The sequence below is a fragment of the Myotis nattereri genome, assembly GCF_964212035.1.
Source record: "Myotis nattereri genome assembly, chromosome: 5".
Lineage (NCBI taxonomy): Eukaryota > Metazoa > Chordata > Mammalia > Chiroptera > Vespertilionidae > Myotis > Myotis nattereri.
In genome coordinates this window covers 5,158,160-5,181,274 of record NC_138080.1, presented here as the reverse complement: position 1 = coordinate 5,181,274, position 23,115 = coordinate 5,158,160, and the positions used below count along the sequence as shown (strand labels likewise).

At 53.4% G+C, this 23,115-nt stretch overlaps 1 pseudogene across 1 annotated transcript; it reads right to left on the bottom strand.

The window, feature by feature from the left end:
• Positions 1-20,960: 20,960 nt before the first annotated feature.
• Positions 20,961-22,009, bottom strand: LOC308520463 (mitochondrial glutathione transporter SLC25A39-like; annotated as a pseudogene). Its single transcript has one exon. The product of its transcript is annotated as a mitochondrial glutathione transporter SLC25A39-like (transcript).
• Between the last annotated feature and the right edge of the window lie 1,106 nt (positions 22,010-23,115).

The following is a 23,115-nucleotide window of genomic DNA, read 5'->3' as shown; positions in this document are numbered from 1 at the left end:
CACCAAGACACGTCATAATTAAAATGCCAAGAGCAAAAGATAGAGAATCTTAAAAACAGCAAGAGAAAGAAACTCAGTTACCTACAAGGGAATACCCATACTTCTGTCAGCTGATTTCTCAACAGAAACTTTGCAGGCCAGAAGGGAGTGGCAAGAAATATTCAAAATGATGATTACCAAGAACCTACAACCAAGATTACTTTATCCAGCAAAGCTATCATTCAGAATTGAAGGTCAGATAAAGTGCTTCATAGATAAGGAAAAGCTAAAGGAGTTCATCACCACCAAACCAGGATTATATGAAATGCTGAAAGGTATCCTTTAAGAAGAGGAAGAGGAAGAAAAAGGTAAAGATACAAATTATGAACAACAAATATGCATCTATCAACAAGTGAATCTAAGAATCAAGTGAATAAAGAATCTGATGAACAGAATGAACTGTTGATTATAATAGAATCAGGGACATAGAAAGGGGATGGACTGACTATTTTTGGGGGGGAAAGGGGTGTGGGAGATGTGGGAAGAGACTGGACAAAAATCGTGCACCTATGGATGAGGACAGTGGGTGGGGAGTGAGGGCGGAGGGTGGGGCGGGAACTGGGAGGAGGGGAGTTATGGGGGCGAAAAAAAGAGGAACAAATGTAATAATCTGAACAATAAAGATTTAATTAAAGGAAAAAAAATAAAATAAAAGGCTAAGTGACTGACCGTATGTCCGTATGTCCATCTGACCAAGCGGCTGGTACATATGATGTGCACTGGCAATTTAAAAGTAAATATTGACTCGCACATGCATGATACATATAAAGCTCTTGCTGTGTTTCAATCTGTCATTATCAGGCACTCTGAAAGTGTTTTTATTCTTAACATGGTATACAGGGAGATATTAGAATAAGTTTAATCAATTTATCAGTCATTGTTTTTATCAACATTGTTTTTATATCATGTTTTCATTGTTTTTATATCATGTTTTTGTTTTTATATGTCTTTGTTGTTATATCATGTTATTATTTTTTATTTATTAATCAATTTATATATTGTTTTCATATACATTTTACTAATTTTCTTTCATCTCTGACGCTTCTATTGTAGAGAAAGGGCGAATAGCAATATTAAAATATTTCTTCTAATTAATTTCCTTTCAATGTGCACGAATCTGTGCACCGGCCACTAGTAAAAATATAAAAGCCAACTCACACTAGGAAGTGCAGGGGGGCCGGGTGGTGCAGGAGGTCAGCCTTAAGGACACTGGAGCCAATGCCAGGATCAGCCACATGGCCCTCTCCCCCTCTCCTCTCCAACTGTTTGCTGGCTGCCCTCACTCAGACCAGCTTCTCCCCTGGCGGGCCTGGCAGCTGCAGCCGGGAGCTCAGGGGAAGGTGTTTTTCTCCGCTCCGGGTGAAAAGAGCTCCCGCTGACCCTGCTGATGTGGAAAGTATTCCCTCCTACACACACACACACACACACACACACACACACACACACACGCACACACACACACACACACTCTGCAGACCTCTGTGGCTAGGGTGGGCACGGTGACGGGACCAGCAGGTGTCGAGGCCTTAATTCCATGGTCGGTGGGTCCTGACTCATCGGGGAGAGCGGAGCACAGTTCCATTCCCGGCCTTACACCTGGTCCTCCTTCTGCCTGGAAGGCTCTTCCCCAGGTAGCATGGCTCCCTCTCTTACTCTCCCTACGCCTTCTTCTCGTAGGTCCCTTCTCAAGGTGGCCTTTCCTGGCCTCCTCGCCCACACCTGGTGCTCACCATCCACCCACCCTCCTGTTCCTCCACGGCAGGTACATCCCGCCACCTGGCTCCCACCTCTGGCCTGTGTGCTTGTTCTTGTCCCGTCTCCCGCCACCCCCGCCAGGACATGAGCTTGCAGACAGAGCCTTTGCCTGCGTCGCTCACTGCTGCATCGCCCGTGCTTCCAACAGTGCCCGGTGCATGGTGGGTGGTGAGCAAACATACCGACCACATTGCAGAAGCAGCGGGTAGAGGAGAAATTCTGCTGGGGCATTGTGGGAGCAAGGAGACACTCTAAGTGCTGTCTCCTATGGGGGAGGGGGGTTCAGGAAAGCCGCCCTTCTGGGGCTGGTAGAGCCCCCTTGGGCTTCAAGCTCCATCCCCATCTCTCCCCTCCCAGGACAGAGCTGGTGGGGGTTCTGGGGAAGAGAGATGAGTGATAGAGGGGAGAAGGGTGGCTGTGCCCGCAGGGGCCATGAATGGCCGCCTAGCTGCTCCCCTGCAGGAGTCAGTGGTGAAGCCACATGGACTTCTGAACACCTGTCCCCTCTGAGACCTTCCTCTCTCGTGGGTGGGAAGCTGTTTGTGGCCCAAACGGAGATGAGGTCACGGTGGAGAGGAGGCCGCTCTTAGGACTCCCCCACGGGTGGTCAAGAGGGAGAGTCCTGAGGTGAGGCAGGCGAGCCCCTGAGCACCCGGGGGCAGACCATGGAGGGGCTGGAGGCTGGGCAGGACCAAGCACAGATGCACGACATCGCTCCCACCTCCATCCCCCGGGGCCTGGCGGGAAGTGGGCTTTCATTCCTGCTGCTCTGATGCGGAGGCCCAGCAGCTCCATTCAAACAGGCCTGCCCTGAACGGCCAGCTCTGTGGGGCCAGAGACTTGTCTCCTCTGCTCAGAGGTGTCCTGGGCACCCACAGCCGTGCCTGCCATGGGGCTGCCCTTCTTTGCTTCCTATCTGTGGGGCCCGGGGAGCAGCCTGGGCGTGGGAAGAGCTGTTCAGATGAGGCCTGCCCCCTCTCCCCATGCTGGTCCTTAGGGCGCCCTTGGGTCTAGCTGGGCTCCCCACCCACTGCCTCCCAGGGATGGGCTGAGCATCCCCGCAGCCCCTCGGAAAGCTGGCTTATTCCGGAAAGCATCAGGGCCATATCCCCATCTCACTCCCCAGCCTGCCCCCCGCGCCTGCAGCCTCTTCTCCTGCCACTTCCAACTGAAGGTTTGGGCACCAGCAGAGTAGGTCCTGGGGCAGCTCCAGCAGGTCCCTGGCCCACTGGCCTGGGGTCACTCCCTGGACCTCCCCAGCACCCTCTTTAGGGTTTCTGGTCCCATCAGCAATCCTTCTTATTTCTTGGCTCAGGCCCCCTGGCCCCCTCTCTGAGGCTCCTCTGCCACCGGCCTCACCTGGAACCCTCCTGCAGGTTCCCACAGCCATGCTCCGTGCTCCCACCAGGACACCAAGCTCTGGGCAGCCCTCTGGGCTCATCTAGGCAGCGAGAAAGCCAGTGCAAACTGGGTCCAAGGACACGTGGGGCTTGAGTTAGCTGAAACCCCAGGGGCAGATCCCAGGCACCGATGGGCCAGGGCCGGCCCAAGCCCAGGCCTGTGCATCTCCCTGCCCCGCTGCCCTCTGCCAGCTGAGTACTGGCTGCACTCTCAGGCAGGCCCCGGCACTTCAGACTTCGCATGCCCAGCTCCCCAACACACAGGAAGCAGGCCCTGCAAAGGTCCCGGAGGCCCTGGCTGGCGTGGCTCAGTTGTTTGGAGCGTTGGCCCAAGCACCAGAGGTTCTCAGTTCAATCCCTGGTCAGGGCACATACACGAGGTGCGGGTCTGATCCCCGGTGAGGCGCGTGCAGGAGGTAACCCATTGATGTTTCTCTCTCACATCGATGTTTCTCTCTCTAAAATCAGTAAAAGCACACATCCTCAGGTGAGGATTTCTAAAAAGTCCCGAAAGCTGTCCTCTCACCCCGGTTGAACCCCTGCCCTCCCAGGATCACTGCTTTGGCAGTGGGGGGAACTCTCTGAGTCGGCCTGTGGCTCTCAGTCCCCTGCCTGGAGTGGGGACGCTCTGAGAGGGGGTCCTGCTGGGGCCTCCTCTACTGAGAGTGGGGAGGGCAATCCCCAAGGGAAACCCCCGAAGATAGAGTGGATGGAGGGTGGGCAGAAAGGGCAGATACTTCACCAAAAGATGCCATATTGGTGTGTGCTCCTGAGGCAACCCTAGCCCTCCAGTGTCCCCACTGCCAGCAGGCTGCCCGGACCTGGCTGTGTGGCTGTCCCGGCCTCTGAGCATGTCACTGGGGCTGCAGGGCCTTGCTGGACTTACCAGCACCTGCCCCAGCCTCAGCCCTTTGCAGAATCCAGACCGAGCCAGCCAAGTCCTGCCATGGGACCCTCCTTGCCTTCTGCAGTGAGGGGCAGCAGGGCAGGGAGACGTGTCTGCCACTTAACACCCTGGAGAATTCAGTTGCAAACTCTCAGCTCTCAGAATAGGGGTAGCAATCTCCGCGTACCTGCCTGAGCACAGCGCAGACAGCTGCGGGCCCGAGGCACTGTCAAAGGTGGGCTGGCCCACAGGTCTCCTGGGGAAGTTCCCTCAACTGGCACTGAGCTTGGAGAATGGACCCTGGACCAAGGTGTGGTCCCCAGGTCAGCAGCTCCGTGTGAGTCAGATGCCCACCGTTTTCCAGCAAGATGCACATTGGTCCACGAAAGGTCACCGCTGGGGGGCTCGCTGCAGCCCTGATTCTTGCCCCTCACAGAGCTGGGAAAGGGAGTGTTTGCTTTGGATTCTGCAGCTGAGCAACATTCTACTCAAGTGTCAACATTCTAAATTTCAGGCCTAATTCCCTGCCAGGAGAGCAGGACTGGGGGGTCGGGAATTCCCAAACCGTCCTCCCAGCCATGCGCAGGCCAGCATGGTAGCTCCCGCGTGCCCCTGATCCTGTTCCATCAGCAGGGGGGCCTGGGGCGGCTCAGAGCACAGGCTCACATGTGTGTAGGGGCAGGAGAGGAGCTCTCAGTAGCTCCAAGCGCTGAGCACTTGGCCAGGTACCAAAGGGAGACCCTACACCTACAAAGCACTAAATAGATGAATGAAATTCTTTGTAAGCCACGATGTTATTCATTCCAAGTGCTGTCTCAAGTGGCACAGATGTCTGGAGCCCAGTTCTCGGAGGAGGTTTGGGGTCACCTGGGGCTTGGGGTCACCAAGGAGGCTCCCACCCCCCAGAAGGAAGCTGGGCCTGGGACTGAGAATGTCTGGGAGCAGCAGACGTGCTTGTGGGGGAGGCTGTGGTGGTGGGGAGGGCGGGTGTGGCAGCTCAGGGCTTCCCAGAAGCCAGGGAGTCAGGGTGGAGTGGGTTGTCTCTCTTGTCTTGTTCCTCCTACACTGGCCACAGCTGGGAGGTCCTGGGCGGTGCCCAGGGGCAGCTGGCACACAATGCTTTTGGCAGAGATTGGAGGTCAAGGGGAGGACTACAGGGAGGGAGGAGAAGTGCCCTGGGGCCTGGGCCTAGGCTGGCCCTGCACTCAAGATAAGAATAGGGAAAGCCCACAGGAGAGAAGACAAGCGCCCAACCCCTCGCTCCAGCTGCCGGTCAATTTCAGGCCTGGGGACCATCCTCTGGCCCTGGGGCAGCCCGGCAGGTCCCTGACCACCGGCCTGGGAAGTGGGGGAGGTGGAGGAGGCATTTCACACTATTGACAGAGAGACATCCTCACCCCGTTTACGGACCAGAAAGTGGGGCTCAGAGAGGACAGAGCACCCAGAGGGCTGCAGGCGGGAGTGGCCGGGTGCTGACTGCTGACTGGGGAGGAGGGACCCGGGGGCCTGTGGTGGGAAAGGGCTAACCTGGGGGCCGGGGGCCGGGGCAGCACTGACCAGGGGAATGGGAGACCCGAGAGTCAGCAGTCCGGGTGGAGACGCCGAGGTGAGGGCAGGCGCAGGGGGAGCGCAGGCCGGCAGGGCAAGCCCACTGCGGACTAGCCCGAGGGCAGGTCAGTCGGGGGCCGGGCATCAGGGCCAAAGCAGGGCAGCCAGAGGGTACTGCTGGAGGCCCCTCAGGGCCTGGTCACCCTGGTGTTTGAGGCCCTCGATGTTCACATTCCCAATCCCCTTCCCATGGTCCCCCTCAGGGCCTGGTCTCTCCCTCTCCGTGAGCGCATTTCAGTCCGCCTCACAGTTGGCCCTGCGGGCAGGTCGGTACCGAAGCCCTGCGCTCAGGACGGCCTTCCAGGAAGCACGGCCCGCCGCTCCGGCCACAGGGCCCGGGGATATCTCCAGATCCGGGAACGCGTCACCCAGTCGCTCATCACCGACAGAAATGCAGGTGAGCGCTGGGCTCGCACAGGCCTCGCCTCCCGGAGGTGACCGTCAGAGGGGAGGCAGGACCACCAGCGGCAGGAGCACACACCCGCCGCCTGGGTGTCCATGATGAAGGGAAGGCTCCATTTGCTGAGGATGGAGCCCAGGGCCTGGCCTCCCTGAGGTGGAGGCAGGGAAGGCTGTGATGGAGATCCGCGGGCAGCTCAGAGCCGGCGGGAGGCCGGAGGCGGGGGAGCCTGGCTCAGATGCTCCTGTGCTGAGGACCTGTGGCAGGTGTGGGCTTTGTGCTATGAGCAAGGAGAACCCAGCCAGGGCCGCCATGTGGATGTGTGCAGGGACCGGTTTGTGTTTGGGGACCCCCTCTGGCTGCTGTGGGTGGGTGGATTGGAGAGACCAGGACTGGATTCCAGGACACCACCTGGAGGCCATGGCAGTGTCTGGTTCAAGGTGGTTTTCTTGGACCAGGTGATGGTGTGGGAGTGAGAGGTGGATGGACCTGAGGAGCAGAATCAACAAGACTGGGTGGAAGGAAGGGGAACCCCCAGTGCAGCCTGCACCCACGGCGGGGAAGCCTGGACAGGAGCAGACTCAGGGGCAGTGGGAGCGCTGTCGGCTCCAGTGGGGGCCGCAGGTATGACGTGCCAGTCAAGGAAAGGGCAGAGATGGCAGGTGCATAATTGTCACAGGTTTTGCAGCTCTGAGGAGGGGTCCCAGGCAGTGACACAAACTTGAGAGGACATGTGTCTGGACCACAGAATCCGAAGAGCTGAGTTAAAGTCTACTCCCCCACACACCAGCGGGGCCCCTGGGACACCTTCACTGCCCCCCACCCATGCACAGGGATTCCATCCATACTGGGACTTCAGCCACCACAGGGGGCTCCCAGCTCCCACCTGCACCTCCTGCCAAATCCTGCCCTCCCCCCCCCCCCCCCGCACATGCCCAGCTCCTCCCAGACACTCACCTGGGTGTCCTCGGGCACCACACAGCCTGTCAGTCTGAAGGGGACTCACACATCCTCCCTGGCGCCCTGCCCACTCCTGTGCCTCCTCCTGCTTCCTCTGTCAGGGTGGTGTCACAGCAGCCAGAAACAGTTGCACTGTAGACCGGGGCTTTCAGACTTGGAGGTGCACAGCAATCACCTGGGGTCGTGTTAAAACGCAGGTTCTGGCCCAGCAGGTCTGGGAGCCTGAGATCCCGCATTTCAGACAAGCCCCGGGCACTGCAGGCACTGCGGAGGCTGCTGGGCCTCAAAGCAGAACTGGAAGCTTGCGGCTTTCCCTCCCGTTCCCTCTCTCCCCTCCCCGCCCATCCCGCTGCCCTCCTCTACCAGGTCCCATAGGCTCCCACCTGAGCCATTGCCACCACCTCTTGGTGTTGCTGAGCGGTATTCTTGGGAGAGGTAGAATGTCCCCTGGTAGGGTTTACTTAGTCAGCTTCCAACGGGGGAGGGGTTTGTCCGGGCCAAGGGCAGGTTGCAGGGTCCAAGACTCTCCGCAGCACAGACCCTGTGCGGGCGGCTGGAGGACAGGCACACAGCTGTGTCCAGGAGGAACTGCCAAGATCAAAGCAGTGGAGTGAGCTCTAACGGCGCCATCCCCTCAGCCCTGGGGTCGCATTCCACAGTGGGCAATGGAGAGCCAAGGGCGAGGCCCCACCCCCAGAGGAGGGAGGGAGGCCTGGACCCCACACCCCGTGCTCTAAATCAGTGGGTCTCAGATTGTCATCATGTGGACTAAAATCACTTGTTAAAATACAGACATCCTAGCCCCAACCCCAGAGACTCTTATTCTACCTCCCCAGGGAGCCAGCGTTTTAAAAGAAAAAAACAACAAACAAAAACCTGCAGAGATGCAGGCGCCCAGCCAAGTCCGTGAGGCTGCTCTTCATCCCCATGCCAATGGCCCCACCTGGCGGCGTTTGGGCGAGTTCTGTGCATTCTTAAAGGGAGGTCACCAGTGCATCCTCTTCCTGGACATGAGACAAGCTCTCTACACTCACTATCGTTTCTCATTTTCCCAGCAAACCCCTGCACGAGAGAGCCTCACCCCTATTTCTTGTGGGGAAACTGAGATTCAGAAAGTGGAGGTGCATCTCCAAAATCACACCTCTGGAAAGTGGAGGAGCCAGGGTCAGGCTCCAGGTCTATCTGAACCGCAGCCCTGCCATCCGTGCCAATGGCCTGTAAATCTGCTGGTAGTCAGTCACCCAGGCAGCCTCTTCAAGTTCAAGATGAGGCTTCAGGATCAGCCTCATGCGTGTGGCTCCTTGTCCTCTCAAGCGAGAGTGGCACGCAGAATAGTCAAAGGCAGAAGACTGTGGCCACCCAGGGCAGAGGCTGGCCTGGAGCTGAGGGACTCCAGGGGTCCCTCCCTGCTAATCCAGGACTTACCCATGAGTTGCTGAATTGGAAGGACCTGGGCTTCTCAGGGAAGGAGCTGTGAGGGATGCCTGAGGACTCAGAGCAGCATCTATTTATCAACCAGAGAGGAAATATTTACAACCAGTGTGTGTGTGTGTGTGTGTGTGTGTGTGTGTGTGTATTACATATATTTAAAGACAAACCTACTAGCATGGGGGGAACAGAAGAGGGAACAACAGCAATACAGGTTTGGAAGCTGGAAAGCAGATACTTGAATGGTAACTGACCTAGCAGTGTGCATTGGCTGGGCATTTTCCCGAGCCCTGTTTACATTAGAGTAAAGCAGGGGTGGGGAATGGCAGGCCCCGGGCAATATAAGGCCTGCAGAATCATTGGGTCTGGCTCTGTCATGGCATTAGGGATGAGTTAATTAAATGTTTGACCAAATACCGCAGGCTAATCTTTAAGCTGGTAATTTTGTATGGCCCAAGAATGATGTTACACATATCCAAATGGCCCTTGGCAGAAAAAAGGTTCCCTTACCCTGGAGTAAAGGAATAAAAGCCCTATGATTGTGACAAGAGCTCCCCCACCCACCCCCCATCTTCTCATTTGTCCAGCACTTGAATAAACCATTTTCTGTTTTCATTTAATAAAAATCTCTATATATGAAAGCGTAAGCGACCATTATGACTGGAATGACCTGAACAACCAGTCGACCAGTTGCTATGATGCACACTGACCACCAGGGGGCAGACACTGCTCAATGCAATGCACTCCCACAGCTAACCTCCCATGGCTGGCCAACCTCCCTCGGTCCCTCACCCTGGCCAGCCCGATCACGGGCTAGGCCTAGGGATCCCACCCATGCACCAATTCATGTACCAGGCCTCTAGTCCTATATAATAAAAGGCTAATATGCAAATCGACCGAATGACAGAATGGCCAGTCGTATGACATGCACTGACTGCTAGGGGGCAGACATTCAATGCAGACACTCAGCCAGAAGCCGGGCTCATGGTTCACAGCTCACAGCTGGCGAGCACACGGGGGCAGCGTTAAGGATGTCCAAGCCGTCAGTCAGACATCCTCCGAGGGCTCCCGGACTGTAAGAGAGTGCAGGCTAGGCTGAGGGACCACCCCCCTCCTGAGTGCACGAATTTTGTGCACTAGGCCTCTAGTAAATAAATAAAAGCCTTATGACCCTAACACAAAGAAAAAGGGGCTGTCCATCAATAGATGAATGGATTTTAAAATGTGGTGAATATATACAATGGAATATTATTCAGCCATAAAAAGAAGGAAATCTTGCCATTTAAGACAGTATGGCTGGACCTTGAAAGCATTATGATAAGTGAAATAACTCAGACAGAGAAGGACAAATACTGTATAATCTAATTTCCATGTGAGATCTTATAAACAAACAAACAAACAAAAACCCCCTGAACTCACAGATAGGTGGTTGCCAGAGGAGGAATGTGTGGTGGGCAAAATGGGTGACGGTGGTCAAAAGGTACGAACTTCTAGTTATGAAATAAATAAATAAGTCCTGGGGACGAAATATAATGTATAGCACAGTGACTATAGTTAACCAATATTAGTGATGAGGAACAAGATCTGATCATAGTTACAGAAGGTTAAAATTGTAAAAATTTTGTTTTAAGAATTTCTGATTTCACTCCCGTGAAATGCCATGGAAACTACAATAAAGGCATGAGGAGAGGTGAACAGGCTCACAAAACAAAAATGGGGAGGAAAAAAGAAGGGGGGAACAGCAAGAAAATTTGGAAGCTGGAAAGCAGCTCTTAGATTCATAATGACTTAGACTCCAGACCATAGAAACGAAGTCAGGAGGGGGATAGCTGAGAAACTATCAAAGCCTCAAATCTAGCCCCTGCACCACCACATGGGCCAAATGATCCAGCAGCAGGTAATGAGTCCCAGCACTCAAACTCCCACTCTAAAACCAGGACACTGGGATGACTACCTGCCTGTAGCAGCAGCAGTAGCAAAATCTTGGGGTGCCGCAGACCCTAGACCTTGGCTCTACAACCAGACAATGGCACCAGCCAAACAGGAATGTCACTCTGCCGTCAGCCCCAAGGCAGGAGGAGGCCCAGATCCAGTGGCTGCTGCTCACCTTCATCCCGTGCAAAAAGGTTACCCAGGAAGAGCAGAAAATCCTGAAAAGTGCCTCTGCCACCGCAGATGGCACCAGCAGGAGCCCTGCAGCACTAGGGCAAAGCTGACCAGAAGAGCACAGCAAGGGCTCAGAAAACTAAACTAAAACCAACAAAGGTAGACAGAACCTACATGCTGAACTGGGTGACAGCCTGCTGACATAGATGATTTCAGGGGGGTTAAGAGTTCCTTCACATAACAACCAGAATGGAAGGTTGCTAAAGTAAATCACTTGTAGAATCACGAACCAGGCAAACCACAATCTGAATGAGAGAAGACAATCAACTGAGATGAATCAGATGTTGGAACTGGTATAATTATCCGACAAGGATTTTATTTTATTTTTTTAAAATACTTCTCTTTTTTAATATATTTTATTGATTTTTTACAGAGAGGACGGGAGAGGGATAGAGAGTTAGAAACATCCATGAGAGAGAAACATCAATCAGCTGCCTCCTGCACACTCCCCACTGGGGATGTGCCCACAACCAAGGTACATGCCCTTGACTGGAATCGAACCTGGGACCCTTGAGTTCGCAGGCTGACGATCTATCCACTGAGCCAAACCAGTTAGGGCCCGACAAGGATTTTAAAACAGTGTATAAAAATGCTTGAACAACAACAACAACAACAAAAATACTTAAACAATCAATTACAGATTTTCTTGAAACAAACAAAAACATAGAAAATCTCAGCAAAGAAGTTATAAAAAAGAATCAAATGAAAATTATAGAACTGAAAAATACAATATCCCAAATTTAGCAATTTTCTAGAGAGATTCAATAGTAGAGTGGAAATGACAGATGATGGAATGAGCGAACTTGAAGACAGATTGATAGACTTTACTCAAGCTGAACATCAGTGAACAAATAGACTGATAAAAGAGTGAACAGACTCAGGGACCTGTGAGTCCATAATAAAGGATTCATATAACTAGAGTCCCAGAAGGGGAGGAGAAAGAGTGGGAGACTTAAAAGGTATTTAAAGAAATAATGCCTGAAAATTTCCCAAACTTGGTAAAAACACAAGCTTATATACAGGGTGTCCCTAAAATACATATACACACTTCAACTGATAACCCAATTGATGTTTCTTTTCTTTTCAGCCAGCCTAAGCTTTGGACAAAGAAAATTCATCCTAACATGCTACTGGAAGTTTGAAAACACAGTTGAAGTGCAAACACTGTGTTTATAATTATTCAAAGTGTGTATTTTGGGGGGACACCTTCTCTTGACTCCTCGCCTGCATGAAACCAGGATCAGACAGAGGCCTGGAGAATCAGCTGGCAGGGACCCTGTGATTGGTGGAGGCTTACCAGAGAGCAGGTCTTGGGCCTTTGCTTCACACTGCATCTATTCTTTCTTCCAGAAGAAACTTCTCCAATATTTCTCAGGAAAAAGTCTTCGTATATGTGCCTTGAGTGAAGGTGAAGACAATCCAGTTTCATTAGAGGGCATGTGACTTCCTCCTGGACAGGACAGAACGTTGCCCTGAACATGGTGTTTGGTTCAAGGATGCAAATGAGCCAGTCAGCTGTGGAGGGAAGCTCTCGCCTTCCTTCTCGTCTTGAATCCTGTCGGAGTGGGCATCCATTCTGCTTCCATAGGGCTCCTGATGACAAAGTCAACAAGGGGGTTAGCAGAGCTTGAGTGGCATTAGCCCCCAGATCAAGCCACACCTGAAGCTGATGAACTCTTCCTGGCTTTTTACAATGATTTGAGCCAACTGATTCCTTTGTTTTCTTAAGGCCATTGGAGATGGTTTTTCAATCAATTGCAGTATAATACAGAGAACCGGGAGACAAAGGGCACTCTGGGGAGGTTTGACTGGGACCTGCAACTTTACTTGTAATAGTGGGCTCTCGCAGAAGAAAACTGGAGGCTCCGAGTCCAGCGAAGGGAAGACAGATGGGCAGGATATGTCCATGTCCTTGGCACGGAGTGAGGCAACTCGGTCACCAGTGCTGGCTCCTGGCCAGCAAGTCTTCACCCTGAGAGGAGGCTTCAGACTATCAGAGCGGAGTGGCTTTGCAGGGTCCACCGTTCAGGCTCACCAAGCAACCTCTAGCATGACTTCGTTTGGCACGTGCTTTCCTAGTGGGAGACAATGAGCGAATCCTCCACTGCCAGCATCCTGGTCACACAGCAGTGGGGTTTGTCTTGCATATAAACTTTGGAGCCTGCTTCATTCGGCCGTCTCTTGTGCATTACAGTTATTGTAGTCAGTCTGATCAAACTCTCCCATCTGGGGATTCTGAAAATTCCAGTTGCTGGACCCATACATTGATGGTTCACACCCTACATTGACCCTGCGTTTGCATTCTAGTGCTCCCATAACCGAGAAATAGACAACAGAGCAACAGTAGTCATGGCCACCGCTCGGTTGTTAGTCTTTATTATTGATCCGCCCATCCACTATCCAATACATTTACTGAACATCACATAAGAAGTATTTGGTTGCAAGTGTCAGAAGCCCAACTCTAATGTAAGCAAAAAATGAATTTATTGACTCATGTAACTGGGATAGATCACAGGCTAAAGGGAAAAATTACCGAAATCAGGACTTCAGCACCTGGCACCAAGGTGGTCTTTCTTCATCACTTTCATCCCTCCAAGTGTTGGGGAAGATGCACTGGCTGCCACCAATTCACGCTGGCCTAGCTTAGCACCCAAATGGAACAAGAACTCTCTTCCTACACCTACTTAGCAATCCCAGGGGCACCCCTGGTCTATGGGGCATGGTGCTTATAACAGACGAAGGAGCTGGGAAAGCCTGTGGGTACAAAAGACACAAAAGCAATTCCAGTTGGCAGCATGGAGCTAACATGATTCAGATTTGAGCAGCTCATGCTGGGCAGGGGAGAGGATGACTGTAGGATTTTCTAAGTGTCGTGATGGCAGGAAAAGGACTGGGAGACTGAGGAGACAGTGACCAACTCCACCAGGGAAGCCTTCCCAGAAGAGGGGTGAGATGGAATCTGCTCCCCTTCTTCTTTCCACCCACAATTCTCTGAGGGAAGGTCCTTTTCCCACTCTCAGTACATCTGGTTCATGTGGGGCTGACCTCCAGCCTTGATGCAGGGGTAGGGACAGGGCTCTGACCAGGCCAATGAGAGCTGCCCTGGATTTTTGCTCGAATGATTAGGAAAGAAGTACTCTACCCAAGTCGAGAAGCTGGTAGAATCTAAGCCTACATGTGGTAGTGGCCATCTCTCCTGCCTGGCCACACAGCCTGTGTGAAGAAGCCAGTGGAGAGGAGAGCAGAGTGAAGGGTGGGGGAGTGTGATTGGTTCTTTTTACTTTTAAGCTACATTCAATATTATTAGTTTCAGATGTACAGCATAGTGATTAGACAATCATGTCCTTTACAGAGTGGTCCCCTCTGAGATTTTAAGTACCTACCTAGCACCATAGTTATTATATTATTGACTATACTAGAGGCCCAGTGCACAAAAATTTGTGCACTGGTGGGGGAGGAGGAGTGGGGTGGGGGGGGTGTCCCTCAGCCCCACTTGTGCCCTCCCACAGTCTGGGACCCCTTGGGAGATAACCACCTGCTGGCTTAGGCCCGCTCCCCGGGTGGCAGATGGCAGTCCCGATTCCTAGGTGCCTGCTCCGCCTCTCCAGGTCGCGTACACGGCAGGGCCGATCCAGGGGTTGGGGCACCGCTCCGGGTCGGGTCGCACACGGGATGCCCGCCACCCTGGGTCTCAGATAGCAGTCCTGGATGGCGGCAGGGGAGGCGGGATGGCGCTGTCCCGCCCTGCCTGCAGTATGCAAATTAGCCGCATCTTTGTTGGTGGTTAATTTGCATATCACGCTGATTAGCCAATGGGAGGTGTAGCGAAGGTACGGTCAATTACCATGTTTGTCTATTTTTAGATAGGACTAGAGGCCCGGTGCATGAAATTCATGTACTGGACGGGGGGGGGGACCCTCAGCCCGGCCTGTGTCCTCTTGCAGTCCGGGAGTCCTTGGGGGATGTCCAACTGACAGCTTAGGCCTGCCAGTCGGACATTCTTAGTGCTGCTGTGCTGAGCTTGCCAGCCACGAGCTGTGAGCCGTGAGCCCCGCTTCTGGCTGAGCGGCGCTCCCACTGTGGGAATGCATTGACCACCAGGGGGCAGCTCCTGTGCCAAGTGTCTGCCCCCTGGTGGTCAGTGCGTGTCATAGTGACCAGTCCTGCTGTTTGGTTGACTTGCATATTACCCTTTTATTATATAGGCGTCTCTATACTGTAATTTACATTGCTGTGACTATTCTCAAACTACCAATTTGTATTTCTTGATCTCTTCACCTTTTTCACCCAGCTCCCCAAACCCCCTCCCCTGTCAACCACCACTTTGTTCTCTATATCCATGAGTCTGTTTCTACTTTCTTTATTTTGTTCTTTAATTCCACATACAAATGGGATCGTATGGTATTTGTCTTGTGAGATCGGTTCTTGATGGCATCTTATGATGACCAACCTCCTCATTTATGAGACACCTGAATACATAAATGACCTTTTTCTGCATCAAGTCTACTTGAGTTGGGGTTTCATAACTTGCAGTAGGAGGTCTTGCATAACATGAGGGGCATGCTGACTGGGATCTGGAAATCTGAGAGATGTTTGCTGGGATTTTCTTCAGATATTCAGAAAGAACAGGATGTGTATAGGCAGGTACCCTCTCTGTGGGCACCCCAAATCTACCCAGATGGCCCCAAATAAGCCCACCCCTCATTGTATGCACCTGCAGCTCTTGCGTTATATCCTCTCCTCTTGAATCTGGACTTGGCTTTGATGCTATGACTGATGGACTCCAGAAGTGACATTCTTCATAAGGTCTGGAAGCTTCTTCCTCCCCTATGGAGCCCTGGGTTGCCATGCAAGGCATCCAGGAGCACCAGACTGACTACAGTAAAAGTGGAGGATGAGATGTGACAAACAGAGAGATCACACTGGGGGTACCACAGTGCCGGATATCCAACTCCCAACCACCATCTCGCTAGAGGCATGAGAGACCCCAAGCTAGGCCAGCAGAACTGTCTTGCTGGGCACCACGATCATGAGCTATAATAAACTTGTTTTACGCCACTAAGTCTTTTGTTATGCAGCTGGACTTCCCCTCCTCCATATACTAGTACATTGTGCCAATCACAAAAAGTAGCTCCTTCTGGGCAGATGAAATACCAAAAGACCCCCCTCACTCCAGGCTGGAGCAGAGGTTGCCAGGACACAGCACTGACTCGGGAGAGGCAGAGCTGGCTGTCCCACAAGCAGCCTGGGGTTGAAGGACGTGGGTCTGCCTGCACTTTCTCTTATCAGCCCCTTACCCTGCTGGGCTTCCATGTTGCCAAGCCTGTGTCCAGTGACCTCTGGCACTAGAGGCCTGGGCTGTCATGTTGATTTCTTGGCAAATGGCAGGCAAGGACCATCCTAAGGCCATGCTGGGGGAAGGCAAGCACAGAACACAAAGAGCTTTTGTCCCTCCACCTTTCACTCTAGCCCAGTGGTTCTCAACCTTCCTAATGCCGCGACCCTTCCATACAGTTCCTCATGTTGTGGTGACCCCCAATTTCATTGTTACAAATTGAACATAATTAAAGCATAGTGATTAATCACAAAAACAATATGTAATTACTAGAGGACTGGTGCATGAAATTTATGCACTGGAGGGGGGGGGTGTCCCTCAGCCCAGCCTGCGCCCTCTCTCGGTCCGGGAGCCCTTGGGGGATAAGCAGGCCTAAGCCGGCAGTCGGACATCCTTAGCACTGCTACGAAGGGGAGAGAGGTTCCCGCCAATGCTGCCACTGCCGCTGTGCTTGCCAGCCCTGAGCCTGGCTTCTGGCTGAGAGTCGTTCCCCCTGTGGGAGCACATTGACCACTAGGGGGAAGTTCATGCCTTATGTGTCTGCCCCCTGGTGGTCAGTGCATTTCATGTGACCGGTTGTTCTGCGGTAGGTTGATTTGCATGTTAGCCTTTTATTATATAGGATATATGTTTTCCGATGGTCTTAGGCAACCCCTGTGAAAGGGTCATTAGACCCCCCAAAGGTGTCGCGACCCACAGATTGAGAACCGCTGCTCTAGCCCAAGACTGCCTTCAGGTGAGGGGTTGTCTCACTTTATTGCTAATGACACAAGCCGGCTTCACTCTCATTTCTTTAGCGTTGTTTCAGAAAGGAGCCTGTCCTGGTTGGCCCTGGGGCAAGCAGCCAGCTACTCCTTTTCCTGCAACAGGCCATGCCTGTCCTCAAGTTTCTCAGACGGATCTTGAGCCTGTTGGGTGTTCCTCTTGCCCCTAAACCTCGGGTTTGCTCAGGGCACCTTGGGGCTTGATTCGCCCCAGCACAGGGCCTTGCCCACGCGTGGGCGGAGGTGCTCACCCGGCTCAGCCAGCCCTTCCCCGACCCTCGGGCACCCGCGAGAGGAGCGCCGGGGCGTGGGAACGCAGCGCCCCTTCCTCCGGCCGGGACCCAGCCCAGAACTGTGCCCTCGTTTACTGGACAGAATGACCGACCATCCATGGACCGAAACGGGCCATTAAGTAGGTTTTTTTCCCCTGCACATTTGAGGCAGGAAGAATCATGCGACAGTTGACAACTGAATGTCCCCTCTTTACGGCAAATTAAGATGCTGGCTAAGGTCAAAAGTCAGAGCCGGTCCGCGATGAACGGCACATGGATGAAAGGCAACACGCAGGGGAGGAAGACCAGAGAAAAAGAGGGAAGAGAGGAGCAGAGTGAACAGAGACGGACGGGAAGGAGCGGGAAGAGCAGAGGAGCGCAGCGCAGGGGAGAGGAGGCGCACGGCGGGACCGGAGCTGCGGGGCGGGGAGAGGAGCGGGGGCGGGGGGCGCCGGGCCGGCTCACTGCGCAGGCGCGGGGGGGCGGGGCGGGAACGACCCCCCGGCGCCGAATGGTCGCGCCCGGCGGCGGCGGCCAATGGGCGGCCGGGATGTTGGCAGGGCGGCGGCGGTCGGGCGCTAGCTGGCTGGGGACGGGGGCGCCGCCATGATGCTTGTTTGCTTTCAATGAAAGCGAGGGGGGCGCGGAGGAGGAGGCGGCGGCGTCGGTGGCGGCGGCGTCGGCGGCGCGGAGGCGAAGGCCGCGGCGGGCGCAGCGAGCAGGGCGAGGCCGGGGACCGGGAGGGCGGGCGGGCGTAGTGGCCGCCCGGCGGCCGGCCGAGGCGGGCGGCGGAGGCGGTGGCGCTCCGCGGGGAAACAAAGAGCGGCGGCTGAGGCGACGGCGGAGCGGCGGCGCTGCAGCAGCGGCCGGGACTGGTATGGTGGTTCCACCGGGCGGACGCCGCTGCACTCACCGGGAGGAGGCGGCAGCGGCGGAGGGCGGCGCCCCCCGAGAGGTGAGCGAGGCGGCCCGCGGGGCTGCTCCCGCCCTGGTCCTGCCCGGGGCCGGGCGCGCGGGGCTCGCCGTGGGAGGGCAGCTGGCGCTGGGCGGGTGGCGGGCCCGCAGCTGGCGGCTGTTGGGGGCCCGCGACGCGGCCCGGCGGGGAGTTGATTGGCGGGGGGCGGGGGGCGCCCTGGCTCTCGGACCCCGGACCCGTGGCCAGGATGGCGGCACCTTCGGGGGAGCGGCCGTGTGGGCTGCGCGCTGCGCGGTGGGCACTGAGTTACAGCCAAGCGCGAAACCCGCTCTTCACCCCTCCCCCAAAGTATTTAAAATTCAGTTGGAGGCGGGTTTTCGCGGGCGGAGGGTGGGAATGTCACCGCTAAAGCGGCTCTGAGCGCCGAGTGCGGTGGTTCGTGGGGTTGCTAAGGACTCGTCGCTAGCCCGAGGGACTCACGGCAGTTTATTGCGCTCACCGGAGTCACCGCTGCTTTTCTCTGGCTCCCTGCCCTCCTCACCTTCCCCAAAGCGCCTGCGAACCAAACTGTGTCCCGCTGTAATGGTTCCCCCAAATGACGGTGTTGGGATTATAATGCTGAGACTTTCCTAAGGCCCGAGAACGCTGTCCAGTCAGTTCTGCGGTAAATAAAGCAACATAGGTTCCTAAAGGTCATTACGGTCTGCAACATTGTGCCGTTAAGAACTGCAGGCCTTATGGGGGGGAAATGGGGTTGAGGCACAACCCTCGGGAACTTTGTCAGTAACTAATTTTTTAAAAGGGAGCCTGAAGAAATGGCAGCGCCGTTTTGCATGTTACCCGGTTAAGCAGTATGTAAACACCGCAGTAAAGGCTGCGCCGGCCCCGGAAGAAGACCGGCCTTGCGTGTGGATTTGGCCCTGAGAATGGTGGCTGCGTGCGAGTTCCTGAGAAGTGGCGGGAGTTCACCTGAACTCAGAACCTTACAGCCACACCAGAGGGTGGGTGTGTCCCGGAACACACGCACACACGTACGGTGATGAACTGATGTCGTTCGTAGGTGTTTGAGGTCTGTGTGTTTTGTGTATTTCTGTGCAGCTCAGTTCATTGAGGTGTCGTTTTCTACCTCTAGTGTTTTTCACAGACTAGCAATTGAGAATTGTGCGTTATGCTCAGATTCCCTAACTTATCAATCATGTTGGAACAAATTCACATTTTCAGAACAAGCAATATAGCAGACCGGATTATACTCGAATACAGCATTTTAAAAGAGTACTGTAATTTTCGGTTCAAAAAATAATTGAACACCTGTATGTCAGGCACTGTGGTATAGATTTGCTACCTTTATGGGCTTATGAGCTTTGTCCCAAGTGGGTAAAGCCTTCATGAGGTTGTATGGTAACTATAGGCCTGGTGCACAAAATTGGTGCACTCGGGGGTCCCTCAGCCTGTCCTGTGACCTCTTGCAGTATGGGAGCCTCTGGGGAATGTCTGACTGACGGCTTAGGCCCGCTCCCTGTGGGCGTAAACCAGGGGTCCTCAAACTACAGCCCATGGGCCACACGCAGCCCGCCGAAAACCGGCACGCGGGGTGTTTTTGCCGCCGCTGCTTATCCTGCTTAGCAGCCGACTCGTCCCGGGCCCGCAGTGCACATGTGTGGAATGTCTGAGGGACTGTGAACTGGCCCCCCGTTTAAAAAGTTTGAGGACCTCTGTCCTAAGCCATCAGTCAGACATCCTTAGTGCTGCCATGGAGGCGGGAGAGGCTCCGGCCACCGCCTCTGCGCTCGCCAGCCATGAGCCCAGCTCAGGGCTTCTGGCTGAGCAGCACTCCCCCTGTGGGAGCACACTGACCACCAGGGAGCAGCTCCTGTGTTGAGTGTCTGCCCCCTGGTGGTCAGTGCATATCAGAGTGATGGGTCGTTCCACTGTTGGGTCATTTTGCATATTAACCTTTTATTATGTAGGATGAGGAATATGCAAAACATTTGGGGCATGCTGAGGAAAGAGCAACTAACTTCTGCTTGGTTTTTGTATCCAGAAAGAGAATTACTGGTGATTCTCTAGATACCTCAAGAAGTTGCATATAGATTTTTTTTAACTAGGCAGATTTTGAGTGGGGGATATTACAAGCCTTTGCTAAGAAAAGGCCACACAGAAATGAAGGTTTATTAAGTAAAAAATATTTGCACTTAGCTTTTTGAGGAGCAAATTTTTTTCTCCTGTAAAATTGTGTCTAGTTGTATGTAAATACCACAGCATCATAAAGCAATATCTGGTGAAGCTAACTGCCATGTTTTAGACCAACAACTTCATATACTTTCACCTAAAGTAGTTGAGAATGAAACTATAGTTTATTTGGGACATTAAAAAATCACTGGTTTCTAATTTTAGAGAAATGTACAGAAACTCAGATTTAGGGATTTGTAGTCACAGAAAGAAAATAATAGCTTTGTTGAATGCTAATGGTGTAATAGGCACTGTGCATTACATGTGTTATTTCATTTAATCCTCACACCAAAATTGTGAGGTAGATATTTTATAAATGAGGAAGTTTTAGCCTTAAAGACGAATGTAAACATGCTTGCAGAGCTGGGACTTCACACAGGTCTGTTTGACTCTAGTTGGTGTTCTTTTTTTTTTTTTTCATCTTTACACTCAATGAATTAACAGCAGTAGGTTCAGAATGGCCAGGTCCAGGGTTCTGTGGGCCTTGGGGGCAGGCCCAGCTATAACAAACACAGGAAAATGGACACGAGGGCAGGGGGAGGAAAGAGTTAACAGATTTGGTCTTGAACTTGGGGGGTTGGGTGGAAAAGTGATTATCCTTGGGGCTTGGGATGAGGACCAGCAGGAAGAAAGCTGTCTGATGGGGGCCTGGGCAGGCCCAGCGGACGGGCTGGTACCTTTGGGGCTGAGCTGAGAGGGGAAAAAATGAGGCCCCCTCCCCTGAGGTCAAGGCACTTGGCTCAGACTCCTCCTGCCTCACACCATCCATGGAAGAGATGGGGCCCTCATCCCCTCGCTCCTCTCACTGGCTCAGAGGCTGTTCCAGGTTGAGCCTCTGAAAGAAGCTTTTGCCCAACTTGTATGTGCTGATCATGATGGCACAGGAGTGGGCGGCCTTGATGATCCTTGGGAGGAAGCCTGCAGAGTCCCCTGGTGCTGGACTCAGCCCGGATCCTCCGCGGCAGCAGCCAGGTGGAGTCGGCGTCCACAGGTGACACTCACAGCTTCCACAGTTCCCAGCGCAACCTGGCGTTGAGTCTTCACCACATCGAAGGGTAGAGTCAGGATGGCAGCCACCGTTCCTGAGATGCCACCAGCCACAAAGCTGATGCCCACCGATGTCTGGTCCTTTGGCCTGCGCTCACTCAGCCAGCTCTTTGCCAGCTCATAGTTGAACCAATACAGGCTGAAAAGGGCACATCCCGAAGAGCAGTGGGGCCCCAGCCCAGCCACAGCGAGCGCCAGCTGCCCTGAGCTACGGAGGTTCGGACGTAGGCACCCAACTCCCGGTATGACATGCTGAGCCTGCAGCTTTGTCCGTACCAGCTCTAGGGGGCTTATCACAGTCACGGTGCCCACGCGGGCCAGTGCACCAGCCACCATGGGTGCATAGAAGTCAGAGGTCAGGGCTCGACCACACAGGAAGGCCTTGAGTTCGTCATAGGCCGTGAAGGAGGTGGCGGTTGCTGGCACAGTCATCACCAGGGTGGCTGGGAGGCCACTCCACAGGGCCCTGGTGCCCTCGTGTCTCACAATCTCCACAAAGGCATCCATGGTGCCAGTGAAGCGAGTGGGGTCCTGAAACCAGGTGGCACAGTGCAGGGGTTCCAGGACACCATTGCAGTAGAGGAGGCACTTGCTATGGGTCGGAGAGAGGAGGGCAGTTTGGTGTAAGAGGCTTCAGAGTCTGGAGGGAGGCATCAGTTCGCTGGTCACCGAGGGACGCTGAGACTGCAGGCGGACCTTCACCACGTCCTGGGGAGTCGTGAAGATGGAGGTGACCACAGCCCCAGCACCTGAGGCCACCATCTGTTGGAGGGGGCTAATACCCCCAGGATCCTGATCAGCCATCTTGTAGCTTCAATTCTGGCTTTAGGATGATACTCGCGCGGCACGGAGCGCGGGGTCGGGCGGGCCCATGGCGGTCCGCGACCAGTGCGGGCCCTCCGCGCGCCTCTAGCTTGTGTTCTTAATGACATAGTATTGTGCCCCTCCCACTTCCCTCCTGCCATTTGATAGAGATGTAACATAGGGAGGCCCGGTTGCTGCTACACATTTATAAGCACTTAACGTGAGTAGCTGGTCATGTAGACAAAGACGGGGGGAAGTGTGTTCCAGAACCATGCAGTCTTAATACTTGTGATTCTCTTTTTTGTTATGATCAAAAACCTCATGAGAATCCATGTAAGAATACTATTGCTGGTCAAAATTCCAGATTTAAAGCATTTTACTATTTTAGGGAAAGACAGTCACACATCTGTTGTCAAAAAGCAGTGCATGACAGAACTCCATTTGAACACTGAACACATTTGCTTTAGATTTCTTTCCTAAGTCTTGGGAAATATCCTTCAGTGGCGTTATGGTTAGAGCAATATTCTAGTGTGATGAAAAGCTTATTTTTTTTGTAAGGTCAACATTTCATGAATAATTTTCCTAGTTTTAATTTTCCTAGAGAGGAAAAAGGACTAGTTTGGTAAAATGACTATATACATGAATAATTAGCTAGAATAAATGTTTACTCCCTTAAAAAGCCTAGTGTTGCTCAGTGGTTAGCATGTTGACCCACAGGTGCGCCGGTTCGATTCCCGGTCAAGGTCACTGTACCTAGGTTGCCCTTGGTGGGGATAGTGCAGGAGGCAACCAGTTGATCGCATGTTTCTCTCTCCTCCCTCCTTCGCTTCCACTCCCTCTGAAAAGCAATGGAGAAAATATCCTTGGGAGAGGAATAACCAAAAACAGGCCAAAATTCCCACTAGATAGTGGAAGCTAGAATATGATTCATTGTAAGAAAGAGAGGAGCAAATAGATGATGGAAAATCTGGCAAAAGATAAGAAAGAGAAATGAAAAAATTTCTGTTGGCAGCTATCATTTGGTACTGAAGCTGTAATGTAGATGGTGTTGCTTGTCTCATGCTAAGGAACAGATTTAGGATTGTTGGCCTCCCTTACCTTTCTGA